Raw genomic sequence first — 15,899 nt, 5'->3', positions numbered from 1 at the left:
TTGCTGATAGGGTGTACAGTGCTTTTCCAGTTCTGCTGATCTCACTCAGCATCAGTTCATGCAAATCCCTCCTGGCTTCCCTGAATTCCCATCCCTGCTGCTTTGAGATAGAACAATTTTGTTCCATGACATACACATAGGAGAGTTTGCTAAGCCATTCCCCAATTGAAGGACATTTACTTGATTTCCAATTCTTTGCCACCACAAAGAGGGCTGCTATGAATATTTTTTGTACAAGTGCCCTTTTTATACTTTTTCATCATCTCTTCAGGGTACAGATCATAGTGGTATTGCTGGATCAAAGGGTATGTTCATTTTTGTTGCCCTTTGGGCGTAGTTCCAAATTTCTCTCCAGAAAGGTTGGATGAGTTCACAGTTCCACCAACAGTGTAATAGTGTCTGATATTTCCCACAACCCTTCCTACAATGATCCTTGTCCTTTCTGGTCATATTGGCCAGTCTGAGAGGTGTGAGGTGGTACCTCTGAGAAGCTTTGATTTGCATTTCTCTAATAATTAATGATTTAGAGCAATTTTTCATACAGCTATGGAATGTTTTGATCTCCTTATCTGTAAATTGCCTTTGCATATCCTTTGACCATTTATCAATTAGGGAATGGCTTTTTTTAAACAAATATGACTCAGTTCTCTGTATATTTTGGAAATAAGTCCTTTGTCAGAATCATTAGTTGTAAAGATTGTATCCCAATTTACTATATTTCTTTTAATCTTGGTTACAGTGGTTTTTTCTGTGTAAAAGCTTTTTAATTTAATGGAATTGAAATCATCTAGTTTGTTTTTGGTGATGTTCTCCATTTCTTCTTTAGCCATAAACTGCTCCCCTTTCCATAGATCTGACAGGTAAACTAGTCCTTGATCTTCTAATTTGCTTATAGTATTGTTTTTTATGTCTAAATCCTATATACGTTTGGATCTTATCTTGGGATGGGGTGTGAGATGTTGGTCTAATCTTAATTTCTTCCACACTAACTTCCAATTTTCCCAGCAGTTTTTATCAAAGAAAGAGTTTTTATTCCAATAGCTGGACTCTTTCGGTTTATCAAACAGCAGATTACTATAATAGTCTCCTGCTATTGCGCCTAGTCTTTTGCAGTCGTCCACCACTCTATTGCTTAGCCAGTACCAAACAGCTTTGATGTCTGATGCTTTATAATATAATTTTAGATCAGGTAGGGCTATGCCCCCTTATTTTGCACTTTTTTCCATTAAATTCCTGGAATTTTTTGACTTTTTGTTTCTCCATATCAATTTACTTACATTTTTTTTCTAATTCATTAAAGTAACCTTTTGGACTTTTGATTGGTAGGGCACTAAATAGATATTTTAGTTTTGGTAGAATTGTCATTTTTATTATATTAGCTCTTCCTATCCATGAGCAGCTGATATTTGCCCAGTTATTTAAATCTGATTTAATTTGTGTGAGAAGTGTTTTATAATTGTTTTCAAAAAGTTTCTGAGTCTGTCTTGGCAAATAGACTCCCAGGGGAAACAGGAGGCTTAAACTTGGCCAGTTCACCTTCTAGGGAAGGGAGACCAGTGGAGTTTGGGGCTTGGGGGGAGGGGATAGGGGAGGAAACATAAGCAAAAGGACTGTAAACCTTTCCAGGGGAGGCAAATCTCCAAGCCTAAGGTCCTACCATGTCGGGTCTCAGAGAAAGAACCTTCCAGAGCCAATCTGGAAAAGGACAGAGACAGGAGAACAATCTCATGTGTGCAATGCAGGCCACCATGGCCAGAACACAGGGCATGGAGGGCAGAATGAGGAAGAGGGTGGGGAAGGGAACAGCTGTCTGGGACACAGGAGACTCTATTAGAGTGGGGGGGGTTGAAGAGTGAAGGGTCGTGGGAGATTACTAGGGGGCCGGGCCACAGCCACATGGTCACATCTCTGCTACAAGGATGAACTCACTTTATCCTCTTGGCAGGGGTGACATATGAGAAGGGAGGAGTCCCCTCTCTCCCCCATGAGCATGGAAGCCTCTTGAGGGTAGGAATTGTGTATTTCCTTTGATGAAGAATGAGTAACCTGAGAGACAAGAATTTCTGGGTCATTAAATGTATTAATTAGGTCAGTCAATTGTCCTTAAGGGGTAGTCAGGGGTCTCTCTTGTAACCAAACCCAAAACCGTGGAGATCCCTGGCGGCTCCCATATCTTTAGAAGGAAGGGCTCCTGCCGGTCCACACCAACCCTGACTGTGAACACTGAAGGAGGCGATGGGGGACAGGGCTTCATTCAGCTCCCTCTGTGAAGACCCAGCCTGGAAGCTGAGATTCTGCCCTTTCTAGCAAGGTGGAGCAAGTTGTCCATCTCTCCCCCGACTTCTCTGTAGGGTTTTCTTCCCCATAAACTGGTACTCCTAATCTTCTTAGAGGATTTCAGGGCCTGGGGCTTCTTTTCTCCCCAAAATGAGATCCTGTTTGTGAGGTCCAGGTCCAGTTGGCCCCTGAGAATTGTCCTGGTTGGACACCAGTCAAAGCCTTGGAGCTTCAGCCTTATTGCAGTTCAATCTCGTCCCACTCTTGGCGATCCCATGGACCTCGGCCTGCCAGGCCTGCCCATCCTCCACTCTGTCCCTGCCATCCATGAAACATCTGCCCATCCCCCCAGCCTCCCCTTCCCCTTTGGCCTTCAACCTGTCGCACCTCTGGGGTGGATACACATCATCAGCCTCCAGGGAGGGGGATGTGGAGGAGCCAGCTCAGATGGTGCCCGAGCCTCTCTCTGCCCCCTTGGAGCAGGGCATCCCCTACACAGGCTTCGTTCCCCTTCTGCAGGCTGGCATGCAAGTTGAGCCTGCCAGGCGTTCATCTTGGGACGGGGCTGGGGCATGGTGGGGAAAGGAGGAGCCGAGCTGTGGGAGCAGCGGATGAACAGCAGGGGGCGCCCGGGAGCTGAGGAGGAGGGGCTTCTGCAAGGAGCAGGGCCTCGGCTGGGCTGGCCCAGCCCCCTCCTCCTCAGTTGGGGGCAGGGCTGGAGTCAGTCTGGGGGCGGGGCCTCGGCTGGGCTGGCCCAGCCCCCTCCTCCTCAGTTGGGGGCAGGGCTGGAGTCAGTCTGGGGGCGGGGCCTCGGCTGGACTGGCCCATCCTCCTCCTCCTCAGTTGGGGGCAGGGCCGGAGTCAGTCTGGGGGCGGGGCCTCGGCTGGCCCAGCCCCCTCCTCCTCAGTTGGGGGCAGGGCTGGAGTCAGTCTGGGGGCGGGGCCTCGGCTGGCCCAGCCCCCTCCTCCTCAGTTGGGGGCACGGCCGGAGTCAGTCTGGGGGCGGGGCCTCGGCTGGCCCAGCCCCCTCCTCCTCAGTTGGGGGCAGGGCTGGAGTCAGTCTGGGGGCGGGGGCCTCGGCTGGGCTGGCCCAGCCCCCTCCTCCTCAGTTGGGGGCAGGGCTGCAGTCAGTCTGGGGGCGGGGCCTCGGCTGGGCTGGCCCAGCCCCCTCCTCCTCAGTTGGGGGCAGGGCTGGAGTCAGTCTGGGGGCGGGGCCTCGGCTGGACTGGCCCATCCTCCTCCTCCTCAGTTGGGGGCAGGGCCGGAGTCAGTCTGGGGGCGGGGCCTCGGCTGGCCCAGCCCCCTCCTCCTCAGTTGGGGGCAGGGCTGGAGTCAGTCTGGGGGCGGGGCCTCGGCTGGCCCAGCCCCCTCCTCCTCAGTTGGGGGCAGGGCTGGAGTCAGTCTGGGGGCGGGGCCTCGGCTGGGCTGGCCCATCCTCCTCCTCCTCAGTTGGGGGCACGGCCGGAGTCAGTCTGGGGGCGGGGCCTCGGCTGGGCTGGCCCAGCCTCCTCCTCCTCAGTTTGGGTCAGGGCTGGAGTCAGTCTGGGGGCGGGGCCTCGGCTGGGCTGGCCCAGCCCCCTCCTCCTCAGTTGGGGGCAGGGCTAGAGTCAGGCTGGGGGCGGGGCCTCGGCTGGCCCAGCCCCCTCCTCCTCAGTTGGGGGCAGGGCTGCAGTCAGTCTGGGGGCGGGGCCTCGGCTGGGCTGGCCTAGCCCCCTCCTCCTCATTTCGGGGCAGCACCTGGGTCAGTCTGGAGGCGGGGCCTAGGGCCTCCTCCTCAGTTGGGCACAGCACCTGGGTCAGTCTGGGGGCGGGGCCTCGGCTGGGCTGGCCCAGCCTCCTCCTCCTCAGTTGGGGGCAGGGCTGGAGTCAGTCTGGGGGCGGGGCCTTGGCTGGGCTGGCCCAGCCCCCTCCTCCTCAGTTGGGGGCAGGGCTAGAGTCAGGCTGGGGGCGGGGCCTCGGCTGGCCCAGCCCCCTCCTCCTCAGTTGGGGGCAGGGCTGCAGTCAGTCTGGGGGCGGGGCCTCGGCTGGGCTGGCCTAGCCCCCTCCTCCTCATTTCGGGGCAGCACCTGGGTCAGTCTGGAGGCGGGGCCTCGGGCCTCCTCCTCAGTTGGGCACAGCACCTGGGTCAGTCTGGGGGTGGGGCCTCGGCTGGGCTGGCCCAGCCCCCTCCTCCTCAGTTGGGGGCAGAGCTGGAGTCAGTCTGGGGGCGGGGCCTCGGCTGGCCCAGCCTCCTCCTCCTCAGTTGGGGGCAGGGCTGGAGTCAGTCTGGGGGCGGGGCCTCGGCTGGGCTGGCCCAGCCTCCTCCTCCTCAGTTGGGGGCAGGGCTGGAGTCAGTCTGCGGGCGGGGCCTCGGCTGGCCCAGCCTCCTCCTCCTCAGTTGGGGGCAGGGCTGGAGTGAGTCTGGGGGCGGGGCCTCGGCTGGGCTGGCCCAGCCTCCTCCTCCTCAGTTGGGGGCAGGGCTGGAGTCAGTCTGCGGGCGGGGCCTCGGCTGGCCCCAGCCTCCTCCTCCTCAGTTGGGGGCAGGGCTGGAATCAGTCTGGGGGCGGGGCCTCGGCTGGCCCAGCCCCCTCCTCCTCAGTTGGTGGCAGGGCTGGAGTCAGTCTGGGGGCGGGGCCTCGGCTGGGCTGGCCCAGCCCCCTCCTCCTCAGTTGGGGGCAGGGCTGGAGTCAGTCTGGGGGCGGGGCCTCGGCTGGCTGGCCCAGCCCCCTCCTCCTCAGTTGGGGGCAGGGCTGGAGTCAGTCTGGGGGCGGGGCCTCGGCTGGGCTGGCCCATCCTCCTCCTCCTCAGTTGGGGGCAGGGCTGGAGTCAGTCTGGGGGCGGGGCCTCGGCTGGCCCAGCCCCCTCCTCCTCAGTTGGGGGCAGGGCTGGAGTCAGTCTGGGGGCGGGGCCTCGGCTGGGCTGGCCCAGCCTCCTCCTCCTCAGTTGGGGGCAGGGCTGGAGTCAGTCTGGGGGCGGGGCCTCGGCTGGGCTGGCCCAGCCTCCTCCTCCTCAGTTGGGGGCAGGGCTGGAGTCAGTCTGGGGGCGGGGCCTCGGCTGGGCTGGCCCAGCCTCCTCCTCCTCAGTTGGGGGCAGGGCTGGAGTCAGTCTGCGGGCGGGGCCTCGGCTGGCCCAGCCTCCTCCTCCTCAGTTGGGGGCAGGGCTGGAGTCAGTCTGGGGGCGGGGCCTCGGCTGGGCTGGCCCAGCCTCCTCCTCCTCAGTTGGGGGCAGGGCTGGAGTCAGTCTGCGGGCGGGGCCTCGGCTGGCCCAGCCTCCTCCTCCTCAGTTGGGGGCAGGGCTGGAATCAGTCTGGGGGCGGGGCCTCGGCTGGCCCAGCCCCCTCCTCCTCAGTTGGTGGCAGGGCTGGAGTCAGTCTGGGGGCGGGGCCTCGGCTGGGCTGGCCCAGCCCCCTCCTCCTCAGTTGGGGGCAGGGCTGGAGTCAGTCTGGGGGCGGGGCCTCGGCTGGCTGGCCCAGCCCCCTCCTCCTCAGTTGGGGGCAGGGCTGGAGTCAGTCTGGGGGCGGGGCCTCGGCTGGGCTGGCCCATCCTCCTCCTCCTCAGTTGGGGGCAGGGCTGGAGTCAGTCTGGGGGCGGGGCCTCGGCTGGCCCAGCCCCCTCCTCCTCAGTTGGGGGCAGGGCTGGAGTCAGTCTGGGGGCGGGGCCTCGGCTGGGCTGGCCCAGCCTCCTCCTCCTCAGTTGGGGGCAGGGCTGGAGTCAGTCTGGGGGCGGGGCCTCGGCTGGGCTGGCCCAGCCTCCTCCTCCTCAGTTGGGGGCAGGGCTGGAGTCAGTCTGGGGGCGGGGCCTCGGCTGGGCTGGCCCAGCCCCCTCCTCCTCATTTCGGGGGCAGCACCTGGGTCAGTCTGGGGGCGGGGCCTCGGGCCTCCTCCTCAGTTGGGGGCAGGGCTGGAGTCAGTCTGGGGGCGGGGCCTCGGCTGGGCTGGCCCAGCCCCCTCCTCCTCATTTCGGGGCAGCACCTGGGTCAGTCTGGGGGCGGGGCTTCTGTAGCCTCAGTCTCATTGGTCTGCTTGTCTGCCCTGGGGCAGAGAGGGGGAGGTGCCCAGGCAGCAGCCCAGGCCCCCGGGCCCCTGCCCTGGGGGCGGGCCCCTAAGGACTAATTTCCTTCCTGCTCCTGCTCTTTGGCCATCTCTTGGCCTGCTGGAAAGGGCAGAGTGTTTAAAGGGGCAACAAGAACTGGGGAACCATGGGCCCTTGGTCCTCAAAAACGTTTAGGGGTCAGAAGATAGTAGGAACAACCCAGCTCTGAGGGGGACTCTAAGAGGCTCCTTTCGGGGTTCAATAATGGCCTCTTGTGTGAGGTCTCAGGGTTCCTGAGACCTGGAATGTCCTCTTCCTTTAGCCGGGCCAAGTTCTGTTTGTGTAAATGCGTGGCCTTTTCACTTGGATTGTCAGATTGCCATAGGCTTGGGCAAATGAGGCTTCTTATGGACAATTTTGCATCAAATTGGGGGAGAAAGTTTTTTTTTGACATATTGCAATCTTGTGCTTTCTTTGAACTTAGAAAATTTAAAAAAAATCTACATAAAACGTGAACAGACAAGCTTTGTTCATAATCCTATCTGTTCACTAACGAAAAACCTTAGACTAGAGGTAAATTAAGGCAGGATCCAGATTAAACTGTATTTAACGCGTTCAGGGGGGGCCAATGAAGAGGGGACATGATTGTGTCACCAAGGATAACTAAGGAGTAGTTGATATTTGGGTATCTTTGCCCTGATTTCTAATCTGAAGTATACTTGAGACCTTCAGCCAGTTTACTCACCTCCTCAATAGGAGAAACGGTCCCAAAAACGTAACAAAGGAAAAGGATGAAAGATGATCATTCTAGTCCCCTGTCTTCAGCATAAATATGGTCTATAATTTGTTCCCACAATGAAAAGTGCATCTGTCTGCATTAGAATTTGGACATACAACTCTGCAGGTCCTTGTATATCCAATAAAACATAAGAACAAAAGTAACATAAATATTCCTCAATATTAAAGCACAGTCATTCTCAGTCTCCTCGTCCCTGGTAACCCCCTGGAGATGGCCTTTTAATCAGCTTCTTACTTCTTGTGACCATCTGATCCTTGCAAACATTTTCCCTTTGAATGTCTGGAATAGTTCTCATTTCCAGCATTGGTCCAGAGGGAGGCCCTCCTAGTGATTTCTCTGAGTTCAAACCATTTGTAGAAGATGCTGCTCAAACCTGTTAGTGATTGATGAAGACATGGTAAGACTTAATGCATTTTAAATTTAGTCGTCCAGTAACTAAATCTGTTAAAAAGCACTTCACTCTGGAGTGAACCTTTTTAACACCAGAAATGTCAGAGGATCAAATGAGGAACCCTTAAGTCCACTGAAAGTTTAGTGCATTTCAGGTTTTGAACATTCTCTTTCAGGGGAAAACATGGACATTCAATAAAATAGGGGACATTCGGACTTTTATGTTGACATGAGAAGAGCTGAACAGAAACTGTGATCTAGTACAGGTCTCAGATGAAGTACAGAGAGAGTAGAAGGGAAGGGCAAATTACAAGGGATTCAGTGATGCTGACTTGTGTGTATTCCTGCACGGGAAAAAGAAACTGAAAACTCACATGAACCTTCTTATCTCTTTGAGAAGTTAGAAAGAGCATATATGGAAAAAAGCACAGGAATGAGCTGAAAAGGAAGGTATAACATGGAAGATGTTGTCAGTAGGCAAGAAAGGAATACTGGGAAGAAGGGAAAGGAGCAGTAGAGTGGGCTAAGATATTTCTAGTAAAAAAGGCAAGAAAAAGTTTTTGCACTAGTGTGAAGAGGGGAAGGTGAGGGTGAATGAGTGCGCCTTTGTTCTCATCAGAAGGGACTCAGAGATGAAATACACAAACACACACCTGACATAGTTTAGAAATATTTCTTTCCCTAGAGCAGGGCTGTCCAACTTTTTTTTTTAAAAGTTTTATATTGAAACAAAAGACTATATATATTTTGATATGCCATTTTAGTGAGAGTTTCATGTACTGAAACATTTAAAAGCCTACAGGAGGCTGCACAAAATTCCATCACAGTAGCTTTTTGGACAGCCCTGCTCTAGAGGAAAAAGGTGAGAAAAAGGATGGAAGGAAGGGGACAGGAGAGGGAAAGGAGGCTGTAGAAGAAAGGGAAGATTGTTGCAGATGGTAGTAAGATACAGCACACTTGTGAGGAGGGAATGGGTGAAAGGAGAGAGAATGAAATCAAAAGGGGTGGGGAGGTATAGGATGGAGGGAAATACAGATAGCAATAGGAACTGTGGGGGAAAGTATTGAAGCAATTTCTCTGATGGACTTATGATAAAGCATGTAATTCATCCCAGTGACAGAGCTTATGGTATCTGAACACAGACTGAAGTACAATGTTTTCGCCTCACTTTCTTCTTCTTAAGCTTTCTCCATCCTTGGGGGGGGGGGGAAGGGAGGATTATAATAGTCTTTTATAAAAGACTTGTAAAAAAGTCTTTTTGTCTGAATTTTATCACTTAAAGACTTTTAAACAAGAAAATAAACAATTTTAAGAAACTTTTCCATTTTCATATAAAAGTAATTTTGAGAATTTAATATCAAACTAATTTTGAGAATTTAATACCAAAACATACCTCCTGGAGGTGGAAGACAAGGAAAATAATTTTTTCCCATTTTAGGAAGAAAATGAAAATCATTTGTATATTCATTTGCACATGAGGAAAATTAAGTCCATAGATTGGGGGAAGGCTTGTAAATTTGATTTTTTAATTTATTTGGTAAACTTGTTCTTAACTATCTTCAGGGATAAAAGAAAAAGTCACACATTACAAGTACAGACATGCACATTGGTTTTACAAGAACATTATATTTATGTGTCATATTTCCATTATTTGTTTTTTATGGCTCAATTTATTGTTGTATTGATTTTTAGACTTTATAAACTGTTGGAGAATGTGCTATTAATGAAACTAAAATTTATGGCTTCTTCCCCCAATCCAACAAGAGCCAGTTGTTAAATGTTTACCAGCAAATGCCTGTTTTCATTCTTTTTTTGGGGGGGTGTCTTACTTGATTGTTTTTTAACTTTTAGAACTTAGAAACTGTTGGAGAATGTGTTACTAATGCAATTAAAATACATGGTTTCACCCCAATCTAGCAAGAGCCAGTTGTTAAATATTTACCATAACATAGCTGTTTTCATTCTTAAAGTTGATGATGATGGGTCTCAGATTCTTCTCAGTTGGGTCTGAGCATGAATCTCATTGGCCATGCCCCTAAACTGTGCACTTTTTTTTTTTTTTTTTTTTTTTTTTTTTTTTTTGCATTTTGTTTGTGAAGATAATGAGGGTTAAACGATTTGCCCATTGTCATTTAGCTAGCTAGTGTCTCAGGCTGGATTTGAATCCACATCCTCCTGATTATATGGCTTCACCTAGCTGCTCCACTGCTTACTTTTTAGTCATCATTCTCTTCTTACCTTCATCAACTTGGTAGAATTGGTCTTGTTGTTCCCAACCTCCCCTATTCATTTCCTCTCTCCTGGCTTTTACAAAGGAGCCCCTCCCCATTTTCAACAAAGTTCTGCTCAAGTGCCACCACCTCCAGGAAGTCTTTCCTGGTCTTTAAAACTTTGAGTGACCTCCCTGAAATTACTGGTGCTCTTATTTTGTATGTCCTTCTAATGTTGGTCCATGGTTTTTTGAAAAGAGAGAGAAAAAAAGATATACTTCAGTCTGCGTTCAGATTTTGTCAGCTCTGTCTCTGGGGTGACTTGCCTTCTTTATCATAAGTCCACCAGAGGATGTGGAGAGAAAAGAAGGAGGCCAGCCCAAAGGAGAGGAAACAGGCCCTCCTTGGAGCCCTACCCTGCATTATCCTTGCTGTCTGCTTCCCCTTGGGGTCTCTTTGATATGGGACTCATGTATACTGTCATTCTGGCAGGCAAGAGTCTGGGAGTGACTGAGGAGCCCTCAACAGGGTGTTCTGGCATGTCCCTCAAGATGTCCCACTCTTCTCACATTTCACCTGGGGAAAATGGACACCAGGCTGTGATCTGGACCCTCAATTATCAGTAGGTATCAGTCTCTGGAATGAAAACCTAGAATTTGGGAGGAGGGGGCATTGTGGGGCTTTGCAGCTGGAGGAAACTCTAGTTTGCCCTCCATGTCCTTAATTAGGGTACCTTGAGAGTCATGAGAGGGTGAGGAGAAGAGAAGAACAGTTAAATATTGTCTTCTGAGAAACCCTACTTGTAGCATGGGTTGGGAGGGGCCTGGGTGCCTGGCCGTGAAGGATGGGTCTTCTTGACTGCTGTGGGGGTTTCTCTCCCAGCCCTGTTGGCCTCCTCAGGAGACAGACCAGAGAAAGGCAGAACATGCAGGGCAAGGGCCATGTCCCCCTGACTGGAAGGGCCCCCTCTTTCCTTCAGGAGTGAAACCCTCAAAGGAAAAATTCGTCCTTCAGCTTCATGAGCCTGTAGCAGTGATTCAGAGAACTTCCCATCAGTCACCAGGCATGTGGGTTTGCCCTCTGGCCAGGTGAAGGTGTGCCCTGGATCTGACAGTAAAAGGCCCGGGAATGTCCTTGGACATTTCATTGCTAGCGTGCAGATAGTTCCCTGCTACAGCTGTGAGGGCACTGGGCAGTTATTTTCTTCTCCCTCACACTCCCACCCCTCAAACAAATATTGGATTCCTCTTGGTGGCTATAGAGAGTTGATGCTTCTGTTAGAAGGTGGTGAGTACTGAGCCATGGGGTGAGGTTTGGTCCAAGAGGCTGCAGAGTAGGGTCATTAAGCCTGGGAAGTCCAGGATGGGGGTCTTTTAAACTGCCTCATGACTGGCTTCTGCTGGCCCCATGGAGAAGAGCAAGCTCTCCTGACTTTGGGGAGAAATTTCCCAACCTGCTGGGTACAGGGGCTTCTGTCCTCTCATGTTGTTGATCTTTGTGTATCTGCAGTAGGTCATCTCTGAACTGGGCCCATCCTCAGACAGGAGAAGGGCCAGTGGAAGGGACCTCAGCCCTTGGGACAGAGGAGGGGCCCAGGCATCTCACCTGGGGGCAAGAAACCTTCCAGGACTGTGGGCTTTGCCAGCTCGGTTCTGTGGCAGCCTCTGGAATCCCTGTGATATGTGCTTCAAAACAGTTTGACCCTGCATTCTTCCAAAATCTCCATTAAATCAGGAAGCTGAAATAACTCTTAAAATACAGGACATGAATGCTGGCCCAAATCGAGACTGATATCTCTGCATCACCCCTAAGAACATGAGCAGAAGTCGAGGCAGCCTTTCCCTGTTCAGGGATGCCCGTTTGTCTGCAATCTCCATGATCTCAGTTTGAACATAGGGAAATTCTCAAGTTGCCTCGCCTTCTTCCTTCCAGTTGATCAGAGAGGGAGCCCATTGACCTGTCCCCCTCCCCACCTGCTTGGCTTCTAGGATGGAGCTAAAGCTGAGCAGAATTCCTGGGTCATTTCCCTTTTTTTTAGGTTTTTGCAAGGCCAATGGGGTTAAGTGGCTTGCCCACGGCCACACAGCTAGGTAATTATTAAGTGTCTGAGACCAGATTTGAACCCAGGTACTCCTGACTCCAGGGCCGGCGCTCTATCCACTGCGCCACCTGGCCGCGCCCATTTCCCTTTTCAAGGAAGCCCAGATCTCTGCAATGTGCATAGTCTGGCCAGGAAAGGTCAAAGGTGGCTTGTTCTCTGGATCTCTGCAGAGTGTCATTGCCAACATGGGTCCAGACTTCCCCAAAGGAAGGGGTAACCAAGACAGACACATTTATTTCTTTTATTTTTTTAAAGTTTTCATTTATTTATTTATGTTCATCCATTTGTTCTTGCATATTTCCAAGTTACAAAGTTTCCCTCCACCCTCCCTTCCCACCGAACTTCCCTCAGTTGGGAACAGACAAGTAAGCACTTTACATCCATATTTTGTTAAACAAATTTACAAATTAGAAGTTTTTGGCATGAGGAATGAGGACTAAGGGAAAGAGATGATACATAAGAGATGCCTTTCAGAAAGTGTTCAGATTCAGTAGGCATGGATTTTCTCCTGTGCTCTGTTTTGTTTTGTTTTTCTTCCTCTGGTCCGGGACACAATAGTCCGTACTCTGTCAAATACTATTGCCCTAGCTGTCTGGACTGGTAAGAGGGACTGCTTCCCTCCAGGCGGACCATCTCACAATGTGCTTGTTCACATCTACACTGTTCCAGTCGCTCACCATCAGATTCCGTAAATCATTCCATGCTTCCCTAGAGTCTGACCAGTGATGGTTTCTAACAGAACTATAATAATCCATAGTATTCATGGACTATAACTTGTTTAGCCATTCCCAATGGATGGGAATCCAGGGAAGAGAGTTAGAATCTTTCCAGATCATGCATCCCCTTCCCTTGGGTGCTCTTTGCCATGGGTCCCATCTATTCTGACATTCTGGAGGTGAAGAAGTTTGGAGATGACAGAGGAGCCCCCAGTCTACATGACCCCCTGGGTAAGGCCCGGGTAGGAGCTACCAAACTGGAAGTGAGATATCAAAGAGACTCCATCCACCCACCTCCCCCAGCACACATCCATTCTCTCCTCTCCTGCTGTCTAATGCCTGCTCAAGGGAGCAGGGTCCCTCTGGATGTTTCCCACCTTCCACCTTTGACCTTATGGCTGGGGGAAATGCACCCAGCCTGTGATCTTGACCCTCCATTATCAGTAGGTGTCTCTGGGGTAAAAAGGGAGAATTAGGGAGATGGAGGGTGTTGTAGGGCTTTGCAGCTGGTGGAAGCTAGCTTGTCCTCAATGTCCTAAATGAAGTAACAGTGAGAGTGATCAGAGGGTCAGGAGGAGAGGACAGTGATTCATTGTCTTATGAGGAACCCTCCTTATGGCATAAGGTGGGCTTGACCCAGGGGTCTGGCCTTGTAGGAAGGATCTCCTTGGATGCTGTTGGGGATTCACTCCCTTCGCTGTTGGGGATTCACTCCCTTCGCTGTTGGTCTTCTCAGGAGATGGACAAGAGAAAGGCACGAGATGCAGAAGTCCAGTCCTGGAGGGGTCCCCTCTTTCCTCCCGTTGTGAATCCCCCAAAGGAAACACTGGTCCTTCAGGTTCATGAGTACCCAGCTGTGACTCAGAGATCTTCCCATCAGCCATCACTTGGGTGCTTCTTGCCCTCTGTCCAGGTGCAGGTGTGCACTTGGCCTGCCAGTAGAAGGCCTAAGCCTGTCCCTGGACTCCTCTTCTGACTACTGTGGGGACACTTTCCTGCTTCCGAGCAGTTACTTTCTTCCCCCTTGTCCTCCCAACCCCCACAAATACAACCTAGATATGTCTTGGTGGCAACAGAGAGTTGATGCATCCCAGAGAAGGAGGTGGGTGCTGAGCCATGTAATCTGCTCCGGGCAGCTGCAGAGCAGGGTTACCAGGACCGGGGATTCCAGATTGGGACACTTTTACACAGGCTGCTGACTGGGTTCACCCCACCCTCTGTAGAGGACCAAGCTCTCTTGTCTTTCGGGAGAAGTGACCCGAACTGGATACAGGGGCTTCTGTCCCCTCGTGTTGCTGTTTGTGTCTCTGCAGGGGATCACTTCTGGAATGGGTCCAGTCTTGGATAGAAGGGACAGTAGAGGTCTCAGCTCTAGGGCTACAGGCAGGGCCCAGAAACCTCACCCCGAATGTCAGGCTTGATATTAGGGGCATGGGTCCCTACAGACAGTGAGCTCTGCCAGCCTGGCTCTACACCAACCTCTGGAGACCCCATGATGCATGTTTTCAAGAAGCTGCACTTGCAAGTCCCACATTTCCCCTAACATCCAGAACATAAAGTAACTACAAATTCACAACATGAGTCTCTGCCCAAATCTGTATTGATATCCCCTATGCCCTGCTATGAAACCTGTCCAGACATTGAGGGGCTCTTTCCCTGTTAGGGGCTCTCCCCTAATCTCAGCGATCTCTGTGATCTCAGTTTTATGACAGTATAAGTGAAATGATGGCATTTTCTCAGCCGCCATTCTACAAGGTGAGCATTGGGGGAATCCTTTGTCCTGGACTCCTCCTCACTTGTTTGGCTTGTAGGTTGGGTTCTAATCGGAACAGACATCTCCTCTTCAGGCCGCCCCAAGTCTCTCTGATCTACATCATCTCTGAAAGGAAAATTCATAAAGTCATTTGATCCACCTCTATTCTGGGGGTTGAGGAGAGCAGGACCCCTGCCCATGTTATCAGGTCTTAGTGTGGGGTCATGTCCAGGCACTGAAAGGTCTCTGCTTGGGAAACTCAAATAGGAAGGGGCATTATTCCATGTGGTCAGAGTCCCTGCCACAATATCGGTACAGTCGTGATTTCCCACAGGTCTTGGAAACTTTGTCCAACTCACTTCTTTTTTTTTTTTTTTTTTAGTTTGTTTTTTTGCAAGGCAAATGGTGTTATGTGGCTTGCCCAAGGCCCACAGCTAGGTAATTATTAAGTGTCTGAGGCCAGATTTGAACTCAGATACTCCTGACTCCAGGGCCAGTACTCTATCCACTATGCAACCTAGCTACCACATGTACACCTCACTTCTACAGACACTTCCTTTGGGGTGCAGGGATTTCTCTTTGATCATTAAGGCAGATATAGATAGAGAGAATATTTGCTATTGATTCTTTTTAATTTTCTTGAACCTAGCTCTATGTGGGTTCAAAATTATCCCAGTGCACAAGTTTCCTGAATAGTTCAGGCTGAGCCCAGAGACATTCCATTGCCTGTGGATTGCTAGGAGGACATCTGTCCCACCCAGGTCTCCCTGGTCCTCCCACAGCCTGTACTTTGGGGTTCCCAAGTGAGGTTGACTTCCATGCAGATGGGCCCTTCCCCCACCCTTCTCTTGGAGTTTCCCTCTCCCTCTGTGTGTCCGATCTGTCAGATGTCTTTCTGTCCTTGTCCCTGCCCTAGTGATGTGACCTCAGAGTGCTGCCCACCTCCTGCCTGCTTCTCTCCCTCCCATACACCTAATAATTCCTTTCTTTCTGTCAGATTTACAGACCTTCCATGGCGCAAGCACCCCATGGACATGAAGCACTTTGGCTTCTGTCCCCTGGGAGGCTGGGAGGTTGCCTGCAATCCCCATGATGTCAGCTTCCAAGTCAAAGATTCTTCCCTCCACCCCATTCCCTCAGGATGGCTTCCTGTGCAAATACTATGAGTTTTTCCCCCTGCCCTGTCTGGTGGACACTGACTGTGACCTCACCAGGCCTTAGACAGTTGTCTCTGTGCCGTGGAGGCTATGATAGTAGTAGAACAATGAGGGGACAAAGAGGATGGTCCTGGAGCCATCCTCTGATTTCTCATCCCCTTCAAGCACCAGTATCATCCCCTTTAAAAGGCAGATTTGAGTTACCTAGAATGGGCCAGGGGCAGAGAGCACCCAGCTTGGCCCAGGGAATCCAGTAGTGTCTCTGGGGAAGGTGGATGGCCACTGTCACTCTGATGACTGCAGGGTACCACCTGGTGCCAGCAGGAAGACGTCTATGCCATCTTCCGCATCAGGTCAGCAGGTGGAGGAAGTCTGTTACTGGCATCTGAAGGAAAGGGGGAGGAGGCCTGTAGTCCTGGTACTTGGAGATCAAATTCTCTGTTCCTCGCTGGTTGTTTCAGTAGGAAAGTTTGAAAGTCCTCTGTT

The sequence above is a fragment of the Macrotis lagotis genome, chromosome X (genome assembly GCF_037893015.1).
Source record: "Macrotis lagotis isolate mMagLag1 chromosome X, bilby.v1.9.chrom.fasta, whole genome shotgun sequence".
Lineage (NCBI taxonomy): Eukaryota > Metazoa > Chordata > Mammalia > Peramelemorphia > Peramelidae > Macrotis > Macrotis lagotis.
This window is presented reverse-complemented; position numbering follows the sequence as displayed.